The 21,534-nt window shown below is 34.8% G+C and overlaps 1 protein-coding gene and 2 long non-coding RNA genes across 5 annotated transcripts in view; 2 read left to right on the top strand and 1 right to left on the bottom strand.

The window, feature by feature from the left end:
• The window catches only part of LOC133545075 (uncharacterized), a 100,952-nt gene extending 87,748 nt beyond the window's left edge, over positions 1–13,204 (top strand). Inside the window, exon 4 of the long non-coding RNA XR_009804722.1 lies at positions 12,227–13,204. This is a non-coding gene — a long non-coding RNA (uncharacterized LOC133545075). The remainder of the gene's footprint in view (positions 1–12,226) is intronic.
• The window catches only part of rnf220a (ring finger protein 220a), a 433,695-nt gene that overhangs the window by 273,803 nt on the left and 138,358 nt on the right, over positions 1–21,534 (bottom strand).
• The window catches only part of LOC133545663 (uncharacterized), a 167,017-nt gene continuing 165,439 nt past the window's right edge, over positions 19,957–21,534 (top strand). For 2 of the 3 annotated variants that reach the window (XR_009804907.1, XR_009804906.1), the window contains exons 1-2: positions 19,966–20,077; positions 20,168–20,235. This is a non-coding gene — a long non-coding RNA (uncharacterized LOC133545663). Of the gene's footprint in view, positions 20,078–20,167; positions 20,236–21,534 lie in introns of all 3 variants that reach the window. The other variant, XR_009804908.1, reaches the window with a different exon arrangement.

The following is a 21,534-nucleotide window of genomic DNA, read 5'->3' as shown; positions in this document are numbered from 1 at the left end:
ACCCCTTCAAAACAAGTTTCCTAAAAAAATTTATTTTTGCCTCTTTGAACTGTAATTTGACCCCCTTAAAATGCTACAAAACTCACCAAATTTGACACACACATCAGGACTGGCGAAAATTGCGTTCTAATAAAAAACTAAACCCCAAAACTCCAAATTGTGCTCTAGCGCCCCCTAGGAATAAAACACAGACAAAACTGCTCCTAGGAAGAAAACACAGACAAAACTGCTTGTAACTTCCATTAGGAATGTAGTAGAGACATGAAAGAAAAACTTCTATGTAGGTCTGACTTAGACCTAGATTTCATAAAGTAACATCCTTCAGCAAAAATCAACAGGAAGTTGGCAAAAACCCCTTCAAAACAAGTTTCCTAAAAATGTTTATTTTTGCCTCTTTGAACTGTAATTTGACCCCCTTAAAATGCTTCAAAACTCACCAAATTTGACACACACATCAGGACTGGCGAAAATTGCGTTCTAATAAAAAAATAAAAACCCAAAAACTCAAAATTGCGCTCTAGCGCCCCCTAGGAATAAAAAACACAGACAAAACTGCTCCTAGGAAGAAAACACACTCAAAACTGCTCCTGGGAAGAAAACAGACGAAACTGCTTGTAACTTCCATTAAGGAATGTAGTAGAGACATGAAACAAAAACTTCTATCTAGGTCTAGCTTAGACCTAGATTTCATAAATTGACATCCTTCAGCAAAAATCAACAGGAAGTTGGCAAAAACCCCTTCAAAACAAGTTTCCTAAATTTTTTTATTTTTACCTCTTTGAACTGTAATTTGACCCCCTTAAAATGCTTCAAAACTCACCAAACTTGGCACACACATCAGGACTGGCGAAAATTGCGATCTAATCCAAAAACCAAACCCCAAAACTCCAAATTGCGCTCTAGCGCCCCCTAGGAATAAAACACAGACAAAACTGCTCCTAGGAAGAAAACAGACAAAACTGCTTGTAACTTCCGGTAGGAATGTCGTACAGACATGACACAAAAACCTCTATGTAGGTCTCACTTAGACCTACATTTCATTAATTGACATCTTTCAGCAAAAATCAACAGGAAGTTGGCAAACACCCCTTCAAAACAAGTTTCCTAAAAAAATGTATTGTTGCCAATTTGAACTGTAATTTGACCCCCTTAAAATGCTTCATAACTCACCAAACTGGACACACACATCAGAACTGGTGAAAATTGCGTTCTAATAAAAAGAAAAAAAAACCAAAAGCTCCAAATTGCGCTCCAGCGCCCCCTAGGAATAAAACACAGACAAAACTGCTCCTAGGAAGAAAACACAGACACAACTGATTGTAACTTCCGGTAGGAATGTCATACAGACATGAAACAAAAACTTCTATGTAGGTCTCACTTAGACCCACATTTCGTTAATTGACATCCTTCAGCAAAAATCAAAAGGAAGTTGGCAAACACCCCTTCAAAACAAGTTTCCTAAAAAAATGTATTGTTGCCTCTGAACTGTAATTTGACCCCCTTAAAATGCTTCATAACTCACCAAACTGGACACACACATCAGGACTGGTGAAAATTGCATTCTAATAAAAAGAAAAAAAAACCAAAAGCTCCAAATTGCGCTCCAGCGCCCCCTAGGAATAAAACACAGACAAAACTGCTCCTAGGAAGAAAACACAGACACAACTGATTGTAACTTCCGGTAGGAATGTCATACAGACATGAAACAAAAACCTCTATGTAGGTCTCACTTAGACCCACATTTCGTTAATTGACATCCTTCAGCAAAAATCAAAAGGAAGTTGGCAAACACCCCTTCAAAACAAGTTTCCTAAAAAAATGTATTGTTGCCTCTGAACTGTAATTTGACCCCCTTAAAATGCTTCATAAGTCACCAAACTGGACACACACATCAGGACTGGCGAAAGTTGCTTTCTAATAAAAAAACAAAACTCAAAATTGCGCTCTAGCGCCCCCTAGGAATAAAACACAGACAAAACCACTCCTCGGAAGAAAACACAGACAAAACAGCTTGTAACTTCCGGTAGGAATGTCGTACAGACATGAAACAAAAACCTCTATGTAGGTCTCACTTAGACCTACATTTCATTAATTGACATCCTTCAGCAAAAATCAACAGAAAGTTGGCAAACACCCCTTTAAAACAAGTGTCCTAAAAATGTCATTTTTGCCTCTTTGAGCTGTAATTTGACCCCCTTAAAATGCTTCATAAGTCACCAAACTGGACACACACATCAGGACTGGCGAAACTTGCGTTCTAATAAAAAAATAAAAACCCCAAAACTCAAAATTGCGCTCTAGCGCCCCCTAGGAATAAAACACAGACAAAACTGCTCCTAGGAAGAAAACAGACAAAACTGCTTGTAACTTCCATTAGGAATGTAGTAGAGCCATGAAAGAAAAACTTCTATGTAGGTCTAACTTAGACCTAGATTTAATCAATTGACATCCTTCGGCAAAAATCAACAGGAAGTTGGCAAACACCCCTTCAAAACAAGTTTCCTAAAATTTTTTATTTTTCCCTTTTTTGAACTGTAATTTGACCCCCTTAAAATGCTTCATAAGTCACCAAACTGGACACACACATCAGGACTGGTGAAACTTGCGTTCTAATAAAAAAACCAAAAAACCCAAAACTCAAAATTGCGCTCTAGCGCCCCCTAGGAATATAACACAGACAAAACTGCTCCTAGGAAGAAAACAGACAAAACTGCTTGTAACTTCCGGTAGGAATGTCGTACAGACATGACACAAAAACCTCTATGTAGGTCTCACTTAGACCTACATTTTATTAATTGACATCCTTCAGCAAAAATCAACAGGAAGTTGGCAATCACCCCTTAAAAACAAACACTTTGTAATAACCCGTCACCATTTTTCAAACATTATTTCCTCTGAGCGCGTTTGTTTTTTTAACGCATATTAATTTTAAGCTTTCGCGGGCCACATAAAATTATGTGTCGTGCCAGTTTTGGCCCTCGGGCCTTGAGTTTGACACCAGTGTTCTACACACTAGATTGTGAGTATAAAATGTTTCTCTCTGACACCCACACACAACAAAAAAAAAACAGGTAGTTGGTTGCAAAACGGGCGGTTCAACAAGCTCACTGCAATTTTCTGTAAATTTCCCCCCCATAAAAAAACACATTTAAGGACACACACACACACACGTACACAAGGTTGTGTATATTGGGCCGCTATCATATAGTTGCTGTCAAAGCCCCCGCCAATTATGACCATTAGGAGTCCCATCATGTCACTAGTTGTCCCTTCTGTGCCCCCCCTCTGCCATCCCCTCCGAGACCAGAACCTATAATCCAACCTCACTTTGCGCCCATCACACACACACACACACGCTCAAACGCTGTTTTATCCGTTCCGTTTTCCTTTGTGTCATTTTTTTATTTATTTTTTTGCGCTTTGACACAATCAAATGGATGTTTTCGGTATTGAATAATACAAAAAAGTTTCACCGACTCAATAAAAAAAAAAAGGCAAATTTCCAGCTTTTTGTGTACTTTTACCTTTTTAATTTTTTTTTACATGAAAAACCTTTGCAAGATAGTAATTAAGAAAAGCTGAAGCAGAATTTAGGTCAGCAGGCGCAGGACGTTGATACAACGTTGATGATTTGTACATGTCAGGTTCCTCCCTGACAGTTTGGTTTTGTTTTAGTTTTTCCTCTGTGTATGTCTTTCAGCGCTTTTATTTTGGTCATTTCCTGCTTTTCTCCCTGATTGCTGTTTCCCCTCAGCTGCAGCTGATTGGCACCTGGCCACACCTGGTGTCAATCAGCCCGCTCCTATTTAAACCTGGTTTGTCCTCCAGTCAGAGCTGGATTATTGTCATTATGACTTGTCGTTGTCTTATGCCGTGGACTGCTTTCTGTCTCCAGTTCTCCCTGGTTCCTCGTCGCTTGTGAACTGTTCCTTGGTTCGATTCTTGTCCCTGCTACCTGTCTCCTGTTTTTCTGGTTTGTGTTTTGCCTTCCATTTTTATATTTTTGGACGAAGAAGTAAAGGGAATTCATCCATGACTGTACACAGGTTGGGCGGGGACACAAACCTGGCCCTGGGATTTCACGTCTTAAAGGTACAAACGCACAACAATCTGGTCTTGTAGGCATATTTCTACAAGCTGTGGATACTTTTGGCCACTCAGAGACTATGTCTACTCTGAAGGCCAAAATGGATTATTCAGAAATAAGATTTTTAGAAATTCAATTTCTTAAGATCTGATTTTTTAGAAATCGAATTTTTAGAAATCAGATTCTTTAGAAATATGATTTTGGGAAACGCTGCAGAAAATGGATGGATGGATGATTTTTTTTTAAATCTGATTTGCAGAAATCAGATTTTTTAGAAATCGTATTTCTTAGAAAGTGGATTTCTTTGAAGTCTTATTTTTAGAAATCAGATTTCTTAGAAATCGAATATTTAGAACATTGATTAAACGTAAACACAAAGCAACGTTGACACCTTTTCAATGTTGTATCTTCGTTGATTGTCAGAATTTGGATTGTAATGCACCAATAGTTTACGGTCACAATCATACGTTAAACAACCTGCATTGTTGACACGTCTGCTATTTGTGTTCGTAGACTATTGGTTGAAAATGACCCAAAATTCAATGCTCAAATATTGATTGGACGTTGTCAAAAAGCAGGTTGTTTCAACGTCATAATTGTGTCGTAAACTATTGGTTGAACAATGACTAAAATTCAATGGTCAAATCAACGTCAAGACCCAACATTGATTAAACATTTTCAAAAAGCATGTTGTTTCAACGTTGTATTTGTGTTGTAGAATATTGGTCGGGAAATAACCAAATTTCAACGGTAAAATCAAAATTACAACCTGACATTGATTAAACGTTGACAAAAATCATGTTGTTTCAACGTTGTATTTGGGTTGTAGAATATTGGTTGGGAAATGACCAAATTTCAACAATCAAATCAACGTCAGAACCCAACATTGAATAAACGTCATCAAAAAACTTTTTTTTTCAACATTGTATTTGTGTCGTGGAATATTGGTTGAAAAATGTTCAAAATTCAATGGTCAAAATAACGTCAGAGCCCAACATTGATTAAACGTCGTCAAAAAACATTTTATTTCAATGTTGTATTTGTGTTGTAGAATATTGGTTTGAAAACGACCAAATTTCAACGGTCAAATCAACGTCAGAACCCAACATTGATTAAACGTCAACAAAAATAATGTTGTTTCAACGTTGTATTCGTGTCGTAGAATACTGGTTGGAAAATGTTCAAAATTCAATGGTCAAAATAACGTCAGGATCCAACACTGATTAAACGTTGTTTCAACGTTGTATTTGTGTTGTATAATGTTGGTTGGAAAATGACCAAATTTCAACAATCAAATCAAAGTCAGAACCCAACATTGATTAAACGTTGTCAAAAAACATTTTATTTCAACGTTGTATTTGTGTCGTAGAATATTGGTTGGAAAATGTTAAAAATTCAATGGTCAAAATAACATCAGAATCCAACACTGATTAAACGTTGTATTTGTTTTGTATAATGTTGGTTGGAAAATGACCAAATTTCAACAATCAAATCAACGTCAGAACCCAACATTGATTAAACGTTGTCAAAAAACATTTTATTTCAACGTATTTGTGTCGTAGGATATTGGTTGGAAAATGTTCAAAATTCAATGGTCAAATTAACATCAGGATCCAACACTGATTAAACGTCAACAAAAACAATGTTTCAACGTTGTATTTGTGTCGTAGAGTACTGGTTGGAAAATGTTCAAAATTCAATGGTCAAAATAACGTCAGGATCCAACACTGATTAAACGTTGTTTCAACGTTGTATTTGTTTTGTATAATGTTGGTTGAAAAATGACCAAATTTCAACGGTCAGATCCACGTCAGAACCCAACATTGATTAAACGTCAACAAAAAGCATGTTGTTTTAACGTTGTATTTGTTTTGTATAATGTTGGTTGGAAAATGACCAAATTTCAACAATCAAATCAACGTTAGAACCCAACATTGATTAAACGTTGTCAAAAAACATTTTATTTCAATGTTGTATTTGTGTCGTAGAATACTGGTTGGAAAATGTTCAAAATTCAATGGTCAAAATAACGTCAGGATCCAACACTGATTAAACGTTGTTTCAACGTTGTATTTGTTTTGTATAATGTTGGTTGAAAAATGACCAAATTTCAACGGTCAGATCCACGTCAGAACCCAACATTGATTAAACGTCAACAAAAAGCATGTTGTTTCAACGTTGTATTTGTTTTGTATAATGTTTGTTGGAAAATGACCAAATTTCAACAATCAAATCAACGTTAGAACCCAACATTGACTAAACGTTGTCAAAAAACATTTTATTTCAACGTTGTATTTGTGTCGTAGAATACTGGTTGGAAAATGTTCAAAATTCAATGGTCAAAATAACGTCAGGATCCAACACTGATTAAACGTTGTTTCAACGTTGTATTTGTTTTGTATAATGTTGGTTGAAAAATGACCAAATTTCAACGGTCAGATCCACGTCAGAACCCAACATTGATTAAACGTCAACAAAAAGCATGTTGTTTCAACGTTGTATTTGTTTTGTATAATGTTGGTTGGAAAATGACCAAATTTCACATTTTTTGGATACCATGGCGTGAAGACGTGTTAGCCTCCAGCTCCTGCTACACTATTCCTTTGACATGCACCCGACCTGAATTTCACGAGCATCTACTGCTGGTAACGTCTTTCTACCACTACAACTCACAAACAACACGCTTCCTGACTGACAATGCCTCCCAAATCCGTAAAATCACAAGAAAAGGCAGATGCCGATGCTACACCTGTTAGCAAATCCGAGCTGATTGCTATTTTATCGGACCACAGATCAACCCTGCTAAATGAGCTCAAAACATCCTTTTGCGAGGTGAATGAGAAGCTGGACGGACTTCAAGAGACGGTCAGCAATCATAACCACAGACTGACCTCTTTGGAGGAAAATGCCGAATCCGTACATCAGCGGTTGGAGCAAGTAGAGGCTGTTTGTGACATGCTGCAGGCTGACAACATGAAGCTAAAAGCTAAACTAACCGACCTGGAGGGAAGGAACAGGCGGAGTAATGCCCGGCTCGTTGGCTTACCTGAAGGGATAGAAGGCCCGCAACCAACAAAGTTTTTTTCCCATTTGCTGAAGGAAGTACTTGGCGAGGAAGTATTCGCCTCTCCACCTGAGCTGGACCGCGCTCATCGTAGCCTGGCTCCCAAGCCGGGACACGGGGACAAGCCGCGACCTATTCTGCTTTCCTTTCACCGCTTCCAGAACAAAGACCTGTTGATTCGGGAAGCTAGAAAGAGAGGAACGCTGCACTTCCACGGGCATGCTTTTCGGGTGTACGAGGACTACTCTCCTGAGGTAGTCAATCAGCGGAGGGCCTACCGGACTGTGATGGCGTCTTTGTACCAGATGGGACTCAAACCCTCGCTACTCTACCCGGCCAAGCTCCGCATCACAAAGACGGACGGCATCCGCGTTTGGCTCGGATCAGTAGCCGAAGCTGACAGCTACATCCAGGCGTATAAAGACTCTCCATAACGATCCCATCAACAAACTGTGTTTGTGAGTCACAGTGAGTTTAAGACCTGAACTGTATGATCATATTATGTGTGTGTCTTTCTATGCACATGTTTCACTGGAGGTGGATACAAATGTGTCATTTGTACAAAGAAAAATAAACTAGAATAAAATGGAATGTGAATTGAAAAATATCTTTACCAATATTGGTAATAAGGAAATTGAACGTAGAAGCACTGATAATATTTATAGTAGTGAATTGTGTAATAATTATAATTATACCCAACTAGACTTTTATGACAATATCATTTATAACTGTAATTTAAATGAGTTTGGCAGTGATATAGATCCCGATTGCAATCTTTACAATAATATTACCAGAAACTGTGAGTACTACACGGATGAACAATTTAAATGTGTGAATACGGACAAATCATTTACTGTAATACACTTCAATAGCCGAAGCTTGTTTAAAAATCTTGACAATATTACTGAATATTTGAGCCAGTTCAAAAAATTTAGTGTTATTGCATTCTCAGAGACTTGGCTCGACGATAACAAGTGCTGTGAAATGAGATTGGATGGTTATGAATTATTCACCACAAACAGAGTTGAAAAAAGGGGAGGAGGAGTTGCACTTTTTGTAAATAAAGATTTAAAATGTTGGAAGATTGAAAGCAAATCTACTGCTATTGCTGGAGTATTTGAATGTATAACTGTAGAAATCGAAGTAGAAAAATCAAAACAAATAAACGTCAGTTGTGTCTATAGAACACCTGGATCATGTTTGGATACATTCAATGAAAAACTTGATTATATATTTAGTAAGTCAAATAAAATCCATATTGTGTGCGGTGATTTTAATATTAATCTTATGAATCCCATGGACAGTACCAAAACAACAGATTTTATAACAGGATTGTACAGTAATAATTTCTTTCCCCTTATAACAAAACCAACCCGAATAACCGTAGACTTTGCCACACTGATCGATAACATTTTCACCAATCAACCGGAGAATCAAATAACAGCAGGATTACTATTTAATGATATAAGCGATCATCTACCTGTATTCAGCATTTTCCACGATTTCTTTGATAGGAGAAAAGATAAAAAAGCTGTCCAATATAGATTTATTAGACATCAAACACACGAAACTATGGCAGCATTCAAGTCTGAGTTATGTGCCCAAGACTGGAGGGAGGTTTATATCTCCACAGACCCGGATGAGGCATATGAAACTTTTTTCAATATTTTCATAAAACTGTACGATAAGCACTGTCCAATTAAAAAACATGTCATTAAAGACAGCACCGTTAAAGACAAACCGTGGATCACAAGAGGAATACTGAAGTCTTGCAAAAAGAAAAATTATCTTTACAGAAGACATTTAAAGTACAGAACCAAAGAAACTGAACACAAATATAAAACGTACAAAAATAAGTTAACACAAATAATAAAGCACTGCAAGCGAACATATTACTGTAACCTATTAGAACAACATAAAAATAGCATCCAGGGTATGTGGAAAGTTTTAAATGGTATCATTAAAAAAAAAAACATGACACATAAGGAACATCCTAGCTATTTTATAGAAAATAATCTAACTATAAATGACCCTAAAGGGATAACTGATGCTTTTAACAATTTTTTTGTAAATGTTGGACCTAATCTAGCAAATGAAATTGTACAGCCTGAAAATAGTGCAAAATTTAATGAACAAACCATTCAAAACAATTTAGAATCGTTTTTTATTTCCCCCGTTAATGAAAGTGAAATCAAAACAATTGTACATTCTCAGGAAAACAAGAAGTCAACAGACTGCTGTGACTTGGACTTTTCTCTGATCAAGGAAGTTGTTGATTTTATAGCTGTTCCCTTCACTTATATTTGCAATATTTCTTTTATAAAAGGTGTCTTCCCAAAGAAAATGAAAACGGCAAAAGTCATTCCCATCTTCAAAAGTGGAGATAAGCATCAGTTCACAAACTATAGGCCTATTTCTTTACTCTCACAATTTTCAAAAGTCCTTGAAAAATTATTTGTGTCAAGACTCGACAGTTTTATTGATAAGCATCACTTGCTAAGTGAACACCAATACGGTTTTCGATCTAACAGGTCCACTTCCATGGCAGTGATGGAACTAGTTGAGGAGGTAACCACTGCAATTGATAAGAGGGAGTTTGCTGTTGGTGTTTTTATTGATCTGAGCAAGGCCTTTGACACCATTGATCACACATTACTTTTAAACAAAATGCATAGGTATGGTGTCAGAGGTCTTGCTCATGATTGGTTGAAAAGTTATCTTGGTGGGAGAGAGCAGTATGTGCATATGAACAATGTAGATTCAGACAAAAAGATCATAACACATGGAGTACCCCAAGGTTCTGTACTGGGGCCAAAATTGTTTTTACTGTATATTAATGATATTTCCAAAATACTTAAAAAACTCAACTGTATTCTTTTTGCTGATGATACAAGTTTGTACTGTTCTGGGCAAGACCTTGACCAACTCCTAGAGACTGTAGAGATTGAACTCCACATACTAAAGCAATGGTTTGATGCCAATAAATTATCAATCAACCTAAATAAAACTAAATATATAATTTTTGGAAATAGGAAAAATAACATACAGCGCCATATAAGAATTGATGATATGGAGATAGAAAGGGTGTATTCAATAAAATTTTTGGGAATATATATAGATGATAAATTAAATTGGAAACTGTACATAAATATACTTAAGACAAAGATGGCAAAAAATATTGCTATGTTACATAAAATTAAAAACTCTGTGAATCAAAAGGCTCTTATCATGTTATATAATTCTTTCATACTCCCATATCTTAACTATTGTGTTGAAATCTGGGGAAACAATTACAAATCAAACATCAACTCTATATTTTTACTTCAAAAGAAAGCGATTAGAATTGTAACTTATGCGAATTATCATGACCATACCAATGCTCTGTTCATTCAATTAAAAACATTAAAACTGCACGATCTTGTTGACCTTAATACTACTATTGTGGCTTTTAAAGCTCATAACCACATGCTGCCTGGATGTTTACAAGTGAGATTTAAACCCAGAGAGAATCCCTATGACCTCAGAGGTTCAGCTTTCTTTCAGAAAGCAAAAATAAGAACAAGCTTAAAAAGTAGATGTGTTTCTGTTAGAGGAGTTCAACTGTGGAACAGCTTGGATGATTCCTTAAAATGTTCCAGTTCCATTCACACATTTAAAAAACACTTTAAGACCAATGTCTTGAAAAAATATATCACTCTTGAATTAACATTGTAGTTAATACTACGATTAATGTTAATTAAAAATTAAACATGAGATATAAATAATAATAGAAGTACAATTGTTTGTGTATATTGTATATATAATTAGTGCAAAGGTCTATATGTACACAGGGATATTTCACATGCCTGTACTGTGTATAAAATTGAACTACGTTCATGTTGTTTATGATGTTGTTTATAATGTTGTTTAAAATGTGTATTCATAATATGTTGTGCAAAGGACTTTTTATAACTTTCGGAAGTTTATTTTGTACTTGAATTTGTTTATAGGGTTAGGCGCAATAAGTGTTTAACTTCAGCCTAAACCCTTTCGGTCTGTAACATTTTTCATTTTCAATCTATGAATGTACAACTGTTTTATTTGCTTTGTTGACCATTGACCGAAGAACAATAAACTTGAAACTTAAACTTGAAAATCAACGTTAGAACCCAACATTGATTAAACGTTGTCAAAAAACATTTTAGTTCAACGTTGTATTTGTGTCGTAGGATATTGGTTGGGAAATGACCAAATTTCAACAATCAAATCAACGTCACAACCTGATATTGATGAAACGTTGTTGCAACGTTGCATTTGTGTTGTAGACTATTGGTTGAAAAATGCCCAAAATTCAAAGCTCAAATTGATTAAATGTTGTCAAAAAGCAGGTTGTTTCAAGGTTGTATTTTAGTTGCTCAACATCAGGACCTAATACAACAGATTCTCAACGTTTTTTCAACGTTGTGTGACGTTCTGCTGGCATCGTAATACGTGTTTGTTCTCTCCAAGTGCAGTCTGATAAGGACACAGCGTTAAGGTAAGAAATGAAGTTCTATTTCTACTACAAAAGAAACTAAGAACAGAAATACTTGCACAAAGGCAATAGAGACAAAACCAAAAGAACTAGCATGTGAGCTAGAAAGAACAAAAGACGCTAGCATGAGAGCTAGGGAAATAAACAAACAGAAGCTAACAAGTTCAAAAAGTCTTTTACCACAAGTGGGGATAGAGATGTCACCTGTTGCATCAAAAAGCAAATTAGACTGCGAGGACAAATGACAAAAAAGGGCAGGCTTAAATAGGGACAGAAATTAGGAGGCAGGTGCGTGTCAAAAACACAACGCAGGTGACACTCATACGTAACTATGACAACAGAACAAAACAGGAAGTGCCACCAGGAACTAAGGAAAGCAAAATAACAGAACAACACGGGTGCCCAAAGAAAATCTGGTTTAAAGCCACGGGAAGCATGCGGAATAAGAACAAATCGATGATTTTAACGTGTGAACGCTTGTGTTTTCCATTTTTTGCGGCTCCGGACGGATTAGTTTTTTGCATTTTTGCTCCAATCGTAAAATGTATATTTGGGTTTGCAGACTCCTGTCCGATTCCAAGGCAAGGTGGCGCCCATCGACCCGTTATCCACGGACCACCTCAGGAGAGGTCCTGGCCGGTCCACCCCTGACTGAAAGTCTCGCCAACATGTTCCTCACGGGATTCTTTCCCGTATTGGACTTGTCTACAAAAGAGGGCTTGACTCGGTGTCATGATGAAATGTTCCCAGCCAGCGGTCCGGTCCTCAAAAACACTCCCAGGTGCAGAAGTCCCAGGGTGTGTTATTAGACCTATCAGGGACACTCCGGCAGGATTAGAGGACTGTTAGAAGAACCTGGCTTCACACACTCCAACACACATAATGACAGTGGCTTGTCCACACACTGCTGGACAGCAAATTCCCACTATCTGTGTGTGTGTGTGTGTGTGTGTGTGTGTGTGTGTGTGTGTGTGTGTGTGTGTGTGTGTGTGTATATACACTTCTTTATATATCTAGAAAGGCTGGTCCTAAAGAGGTCGGCATTTTTCTCAGGTCCCCAGAAGGTACGAACTACACGTGTGTGTTTGTGTGTGTGTGTGTGTGTGTGTGTGTGTGTGTGTGTGTGTGTGTGTGTTCTTGTGTTCCTACCCTTCTTGAGACACCAAGAAGGAAAAGTATCTTCCATATGAGGAGGTGTGAAGAAGTGAGGACATAAATCATGGTCCCAATAACTTTGCATCTAATAGAGAGCCAAATACTAGAATCCGTGAACATTGCTCCAAAGTCAAGATTTTTGTTGTGATTTAATGTGTGTACAAAAGTAAATATTGAAAGATGCAAAGGCAGCAATATATAATAAAACAAGCTAAATAAAGAAGGACTTCCCCTATTTATCCCCGATCAGGTGAACGGCTGATTTGACCACTTCCTGTGCGGACATAAGACAAGCCATATGCGAGCATAGGATGAAGACATACACTACGCTACTAAGACTATAATGGACATTAACAGTTAGTTTCTACAGCTGGGTTAACCCAAAGTGCGGCACAGGGGCCATCTGTGGTCCCGGACTCCTTTGTCATCGGCCTTTAGCAGGTTACTAAAAAAAATATATATATATATATATATATATATATATATATAGAGAATGTCTCATTTGTACCCCTGGGGGTGAAATCTATTAAAATGAGGGTGGTCCCAAAAAAGAAGGGATTTTTCAAATTGACTGTGTCTGTTTTAAAAGTGCTCCCCCGTCTGGTCAACATATGAAATAACAAGTGTGTGTAAAAATGTGAAGTGCTCCCCGTCTGGTCAACGTATGAAATAAGTGTGTGTAAGGAATTGAAATGAGCCCCCTTTGGCCTAAAATTATTTAAAAACAAATACATAAATATTTAGACATACTGTAATAAGTTGGAGTAAATAATAAATATTAAAAACCAATTACAAACATTTTTTTGAAATAACTAAAAGCAGTCTTTTTATAAAATTGTCTTTGTTCTTATAAAATTGTGAACAATTTCTCATATTCTTTCTGTTTCTGTAATATTGCAATAGTTTCTCATAAAATTATTACTTTTTCATGCAAAATGGGGACATTTGTCGTATACAACTCTGACTTTTATCACAATATTGCCATTTTTTTAGTTCTTGTAAAATACTGACATTTTTGGAGTAAAATTACGACTTTTGTCATTAAATTTCCGATTATTATTAATATATTGCAAACATTTAAAAGTTTTCTTCTAAAATTGTGACTTTTGTCGGGTAAAATTACGACTTTTTTCATAAAATTGCCAATATGTTCAGCTTTTCTTGTAAAATTGCGACTGTTATTGAGTAAAGTTCCAACTTTTATCATAACATTGCACAAATGTTCAGTTTTTCTTGTAAAATGTTGACTAGCGTTGAGTAAAGTGACCACTTTTATTATAACACTGCCAAAATTCAAAGTTTTTCTTGTGAAATTGTGACCTTTTTCTTGTGAAATTCCAAATTATTTTTCACAACAATCTTTTTTATATATTTGCATGGTATGTATATATTATTAATGTTGTAAATTCACTTGTTTATATATCTAGAAAGGCTGGTCCTAAAGAGGGAAGCATTTTTTCTCAGGTCCCCAGAAGGTACGAACTACGTGAATGTGTGTGTGTGTGTGTGTGTGTGTGTGTGTGTGTGTGTGTGTGTGTGTGTGTGTGTGTGTGTGTGTGTGTGTGTGTGTGTGTGTGTGTGTGTGTGTGTGTGTGTGTGTGTGTGTGTATATACACTTCTTTATATATCTAGAAAGGCTGGTCCTAAAGAGGTAGGCATTTTTCTCAGGTCCCCAGAAGGTACGAACTACACGTGTGTGTGTGTGTGTGTGTGTGTGTGTGTGTGTGTGTGTGTGTGTGTGTGTGTGTGTGTGTGTGTGTGTATATACACTTCTTTATATATCTAGAAAGGCTGGTCCTAAAGAGGTAGGCATTTTTCTCAGGTCCCCAGAAGGTACGAACTACACGTGTGTGTGTGTGGCGTGTGTGTGTGTGTGTGTTTGTGTGAGATGCTGTGAGCACTGAGCGAGGACATTTAAACCCCACTGGGCCCCCGGCAGATGTAATCCCTCACACCAGCATAAATAATAAATAATTCTGGTTCACACCAATTTATATTCAATTTGTGGGAAATATGGTAAAATGTATATTATAATTTCATGGAAACATTCCATAAGGTGGCACCTCACCTCAATGCCTTGGCGGTGAAATAGTTATTTTGAATTTTCTCGCACAAAAACAACCTTGACAGGCTGCAGATAATTGTCATAAAAATCAATTTTACTGTAAAAATTTTCAGACAAGAGCATTTTAACAAAACAGGATGAAAAATACACAAGTCAAACTTAAGGCTCAACGAAGCACCTTTTCTTTTCTTACTGAATATATTAATTTTTGTCCATGTTGACAAACTATATATATATATATATATATATATATATATATGCACTGCATGAAATTACATACATTTTCAACTTTAATATCATCCAATATTGCAATAAGTATTATATTTATATTATCATACTTTCCAAACCATTTTCTCCATCAAAATAAAAACATAACACCCAAATTTCTAATGATTTAGACGCAAGCTATCCATCAAATTGTGCGTTGTCTAAATGACAATTGATTTTACGGTAATTTCGCTGTTTTTTTCTTTACAGTTTATTACTGTAAATTGAAAAAAAAAACTCTACCACTGTGTGTTTATGTTAAAATTCTGTATACTGAGTTTTTAGGGGTTTTTTTTACAGTAAAATCTACGGTTGTTGGTTTTACGGTGTCTTACTGTAAATATGTAAATTGTACCACTTTTTTATTTAATTTACTGTTGAAAATAAAGAATAAAAACTACCAAAAAAAACAACAATTTACAGTAATATGTTGGAAAAAAAGATGGTCAATTTTACAGTAAAATTCTGGCAATTGAGTTTCCTTTTTTTTTTTTACTGTAAAATCTACGGTTGTTGGTTTTACGTTGTTTTACTGTAAATAGAACGATTCTCCCTTTTTTACGGTAAAAAACCAACACCTCATTTGCCAAAATAAACCACAAAAAAAAATTTACAGTAATATGTTGGAAAAAAACATTGTACATTTTACAGTAAAATTCTAGAAACGAAGTTTCCAGTTTTTTTATAATGTAAAATCTATGGTAAAATTATGTCGAATGAGTTTGTAGTTTGTTAGTTTTTTTACTGTAAAATCTACGGTTGTTGGTTTTACGGTGTCTTACTGTAAACAAGTAAATTGTACCACTTTTTTATTTAATTTACTGTTGAAAATAAAGAATAAAAACTACCAAAAACAACAACAATTTACAGTAATATGTTGGAAAAAAAAGGTAAATTTTACAGTAAAAATCTGGCAATTGATTTTCCTTTTTTTTTTTTTTTTACTGTAAAATCTACGGTTGTTGGTTTTACTTTGTTTTACTGTACATAGAACGATTCTCCCTTTTTTACGGTAAAAAACTAACAGCTCATTTGCCAAAATAAAACAAACAAAAAAATTTTACAGTAATATGTAGGAAAACAACATTGTACATTTTACAGTAAAAGTCTGGAAACTGAGTTTCCAGTTTTTTTATACTGTAAAATCTATGGTAAAATTATGTCGACAGAGTTTGTAGTTTGTTAGTTGTTTTTACTGTAAAATCTACGGTTGTTGGTTTTACGGTGTCTTACTGTAAATAGGTAAATTGTACCACTTTTTAATTTAATTTACTGTTGAAAATAAAGAATAAAAACTACCAAAAAAAAAAACAATTTACAGTAATATGTTGGAAAAAAAGATGGTCAATTTTACAGTAAAATTCTGGCAATGGAGTTTCCTCTTCTTTTTTTTTTACTGTAAAAGCTACGGTTGTTGGTTTTACGGTGTCTTACTGTAAATAGGTAAATTGTACCACTTTTTTTATGTAATTTACTGTTGAAAATAACGATTAAGTACTACCAAAAAAAAAACAATTTACAGTAATATGTTGGAAAAAAAGATGGTAAATTTTACAGTAAAATTCTGGCAATTGAGTTTCCTTTTTTTTTTTTTTTTACTGTAAAATCTACGGTTGTTGGTTTTACGTTGTTTTACTGTACATAGAACGATTCTCCGTTTTTTACGGTAAAAAACTAACAGCTCATTTGCCAGAATAAAACCCCCCCCAAAAAATTTACAGTAATATGTTGGAAAACAAAATTGTACATTTTACAGTAAAATTCTGGAAACTGAGTTTCCAGTTTTTTTATAGTGTAAAATTAATGGTAAAATTATGTCGAATGAGTTTGTAGTTTGTTAGTTTTTTTTACTGTAAAATCTACGGTTGTTGGTTTTACGGTGTCTTACTGTAAATAAGTAAATTGTACCACTTTTTAATTTAATTTACTGTTGAAAATAAAGAATAAAAACTACCCAAAAAAAAAACAATTTACAGTAATATGTTGGAAAAAAAGATGGTCAATTTTACAGTAAAATTCTGGCAATGGAGTTTCCTTTTTTTTTTTTACTGTAAAATCTGCGGTTGTTGGTTTTACGTTGTTTTACTGTAAATAGAACGATTTTCCCTTTTTTTACGGTAAAAAACTAACAGCTCATTTGCCAAAATAAAACAAAAAAAATAAATTTACAGTAATATGTTGGAAAACAACATTGTACTTTTAAGGTAAAATTCTAGAAACAGAGTTTCCAGTTTTTTTGTACTGTAAAATCTATGGTAAAATGATGTCGAATGAGTTTGTAGTTTGTTGGTTTTTTTACTGTAAAATCTACGGTTGTTGGTTTTACGGTGTCTTACTGTAAATAGGTAAATTGTACCACTTTTTAATTTAATTTACTGTTGAAAATAAAGAATAAAAACTACCCCCCCCAAAAAAACAATTTACAGTAATATGTTGGAAAAAAAGGTAAATTTTACAGTAAAAATCTGGCAATTGATTTTCCTTTTTTTTTTTTTTACTGTAAAATTTACGGTTGTTGGTTTTACTTTGTTTTACTGTAAATAGAACGATTCTCCCTTTTTTACGGTAAAAAACTGACAGCTCATTTGCCAAAATAAAACAATTTTTTTTTTTACAGTAATATGTTGGAAAACAACATTGTACTTTTACAGTAAAATTCTAGAAACGAAGTTTCCAGTTTTTTTATACTGTAAAATCTATGGTAAAATTATTTCGAATGAGTTTGTAGTTTGTTAGTTTTTTTACTGTAAAATCTACGGTTGTTGGTTTTACTGTGTCTTACTGTAAATAAATAAATGGTACCACATCTTTTTTTACAGTAAAAAAAAACTAACAGCTCAGTTGCCAGAATAAAAATCATCAGAAATCAGAAGTACTTGAAAAAAAAAAAAAAAAAAAAATTATATATATATATATATATATATATATATATATATATATATATATATATATATATATATATATATATTTAATGTATTTATTTATTTCCCATTTACAGTAATATGTTCTAAAAACACACACTGTAAATTTTACATTAAAATACTGGTTACTGAGTTTCCTGTTATGTTTTTTTTTTATCCTAAATTAAAAAATAAATAAAATAGTTGTTCTTTTTACGGTGTCTTACTGTAAAATAGAATGGTACCACATCTTTTTTATGGTAAAAAAAAAGGCAGTTCAGTTGCCAGTATTAAAAAAATAAATAAATAATGTTTCCATTTACAGTACTATGTTGTAAAAAAACATTTAAAAATTTTACAGTAAAATTCACGCAACTTAGTTTCCGTTTTTTTTACTGTAAAATCTACAGTTGTTGGTTTTACGGTGTCTTAATGTAAATAAATGCATGGTACCACATATTTTTTATGGTAAATAAACTACTAATTTGCCGGATGAAAAAAAAAATCAATTTACAGTAATTTGTTGTAAAAAAAAAAAGTACAGTAAAATTCTGGCAACTGACCACTTTCCATTTTTTTTTTACTGTAAAATCTACGGTTGTTAGTTTTACAGTGTCTTACTGTAAATAGATGAATGGTACTACATCTCTTTTTATGGTTAAAAAAAAAGTACCAGCTCAGTTGCCAGTAAAAAAATATAAAGATATATTGTTTCCATTTACAGTAATATGTTGTAAAAAAAAAAAAATACTGTAAATTTTACAGTAAAATTCTGGCAACTGAGTTCCATTTTTTTTTTAATTTTTTTTTTTCCGTAAAATAAAAAATAAAAAAAATAGTTGTTTTTTTACGGTGTCTTATTGTAAAATGGAAAGGTACCACACATTTTTTACGGTAAAAAAAACAACTGGCAGCTCAGTTGCCAGAATAAAAATAAATAAAACCCCCTTTTTTTTCCATTTACAGTAATGTTTTATTTCTTTTTTTACTTTTACATTTTACAATAAAAATCTGGCAACTGAGTTTCCAGTTTTGTTTACTGTAAAATCTACGGTTGTTGGTTTTACGGTGTCTTACTGTAAATAGGTAAATGGTGCCATATTTTATTTATGGTAAAAAACTAACAGCTCAGTTGCCTACATATATATGTATATATATATATATATATTTTTTTTTTTCCATTTACAGTAATATGTTGCAAGTAAAACAGTTAAATATTTTTTTACTGTAAAATCGACAAATGTTGTATATACATTGTACGTAATAAAAATATATACATATATTAATCAAATGCATAGGAAAAATAATATATTATTCACTGTCACGTGGCCCTCAATGACAACCAGTTTGAGCTACAATACTCTGTGTAAAATAATGAAAATAATAATAGAAACTAATAACAAAAGACAAATGAGCACAATTCATGTAGCTCAATTTGTTGCGGTTTACCTGACACATGAAACGTGACAAATTTGGTGGTGTTGCACTATCCTACTTTGACCGAGTAAAGTGTTGAATGTCTTAAAAATATATATATTTGGTGAAAATTCATATTCTAACATTAAAAAAATATATAATTTTTATGATGTTTCTCCTGACTTGATTGTTGTTTTAGTTCACATTTGCTTCATTTGTATCAATAAAATGTAAGTACTTACCTAATTCTGTTATGATTTTTTCCTATATTTTGAACCCTGTGATGAATAAAACTAATTTCTTGTATATATATTGTTGACTAAAGTTCCTTAAACCCAAACAGAGGGCTGAAAGGCTGCGTTACAGTGTCCGCTATGGCGCCCTCTTTTGGACGACTCGCTCACTGCAGGTACGGCGAGGCGGGAAACAAGTACTTCCGGTTTTCCAGCCGCAAACCGGAAATGAACCATCATACCTTTTTTTTTGTTTTTTAATCGACATAATTCTTCATTCATCACGCCAAGCCACGTCTGTAAGTTCTGCAGTTCAACTTTAAACTCTTATTACTTACTGGACCGCACCGTGTGGGAGCGTTTTGGTGTGAATAATTGTAGGTGGTGACGTCGTTAGCATTAGCATTAGCATGCTAACTCGTTTACAAGTACTTACTTCCAATGGCAATCTTTTTGTTTTCTTCCAGTTCCACAAACTCACCAGAACGACTTATTGAGTCGGTTTAACCGATTGGAGAGCCAGCTTCCGCAGCCAGTAAGTCCGTAATTATGACTTTTGTTGTGTTTTGTTATATGTTTACTGCCACCTGTTCAACTATGTAGCTGCTGCGGCTAAAACATGTTTAAAATCTTCTTAAACGGGGATAGCAGGTCCATTCTATGTGTCATACTTGAACATTTGGCGATATTGCCATATTTTTGCTGAAAGTATTTAGTAGAGAACATCCACGATAAAGTTGGCAACTTTTGGTCGCTAATAAAAAAAGCCTTGCCTGTACCGGAAGTAGCAGACGATGTGCGCGTGACGTCACGGGTTGTGGAGCTCCTCACATCTGAACATTGTTTACAATCATGGCCACCAGTAGCAAGAGCGATTCGGACCGAGAAAGCGCCGATTTAAACATTAATTGGAGCGAGGATGAAAGATTCGTGGATGAGGAAAGTGAGAGTGAAGGACTAGAAAGAAAATAAAGACGAGGGCAGTGAGAGTAATTCAGATGTTATTAGACACATTTACTAGATTAGATTAGATAGTACTTTATTTTATTTATTCCTTCAGGAAAATTAAAATTTTCAGCAGAATCCCATTCAAGATTCAGTTGCCAGATTAATAGCTCGGTGGTAGAGTGGCCGCGCCAGCAACGTGAGGGTTGCAGGTTCGATTCCTGCTTCCGCCATCCTAGTCACTGCCATTGTGTCCTTGGGCAGGACACTTTACCCACCTGCTCCCAGTGCCACCCACACTGGTTTAAATGGAACTTAGATATTGGGTTTCACTATGTCAAGCGCTTTGAGTCACTAGAGAAACGCGCTATATAAATATAATTCACTATTCACTAAGATCAGACAAACATTACAGGGGGACAGAACAGGATGGCTGACGGGTCTGCCGGCTTCCAGCGCCCCTTACAAAAAAGGTGAGATACAGGTAAACAAGTGGGGGGGAATGGGAGAGAGAGAAAAAAAAAATAGAAGTTTAAAATAAAATAAAATAAAATGAAGAAAAAAACAGGACTAGGACAATTCTGGAAAATCCCTTATCTGCTTATCGTGTTACTAGTGTTTTAGTGAGATTATATAGTTGTACGTGGTTTGAATGTAACTTAGATATTGGGTTTCACTATGTAAAGCGCTTTGAGTCACTAGAGAAAAAGCGCTATATAAATGTAATTCTCTACCTGAAAGTGGGAGGGGTGTGGTGACCGCCAGTGTCTCTAAAGCGAAGCCACGGAGGAGGCAAGAGAGTCCGCGGCTGCACGAGTAACGACGCAAGCTCCGCTCATGTCTACGGTAAGAGCCGACTTATTACCACCATTTTCTCACCGAAACCTGC

This window comes from Nerophis ophidion, linkage group LG28 (genome assembly GCF_033978795.1).
Source record: "Nerophis ophidion isolate RoL-2023_Sa linkage group LG28, RoL_Noph_v1.0, whole genome shotgun sequence".
NCBI lineage: Eukaryota > Metazoa > Chordata > Actinopteri > Syngnathiformes > Syngnathidae > Nerophis > Nerophis ophidion.
This window is presented reverse-complemented; position numbering and strand designations above follow the sequence as displayed.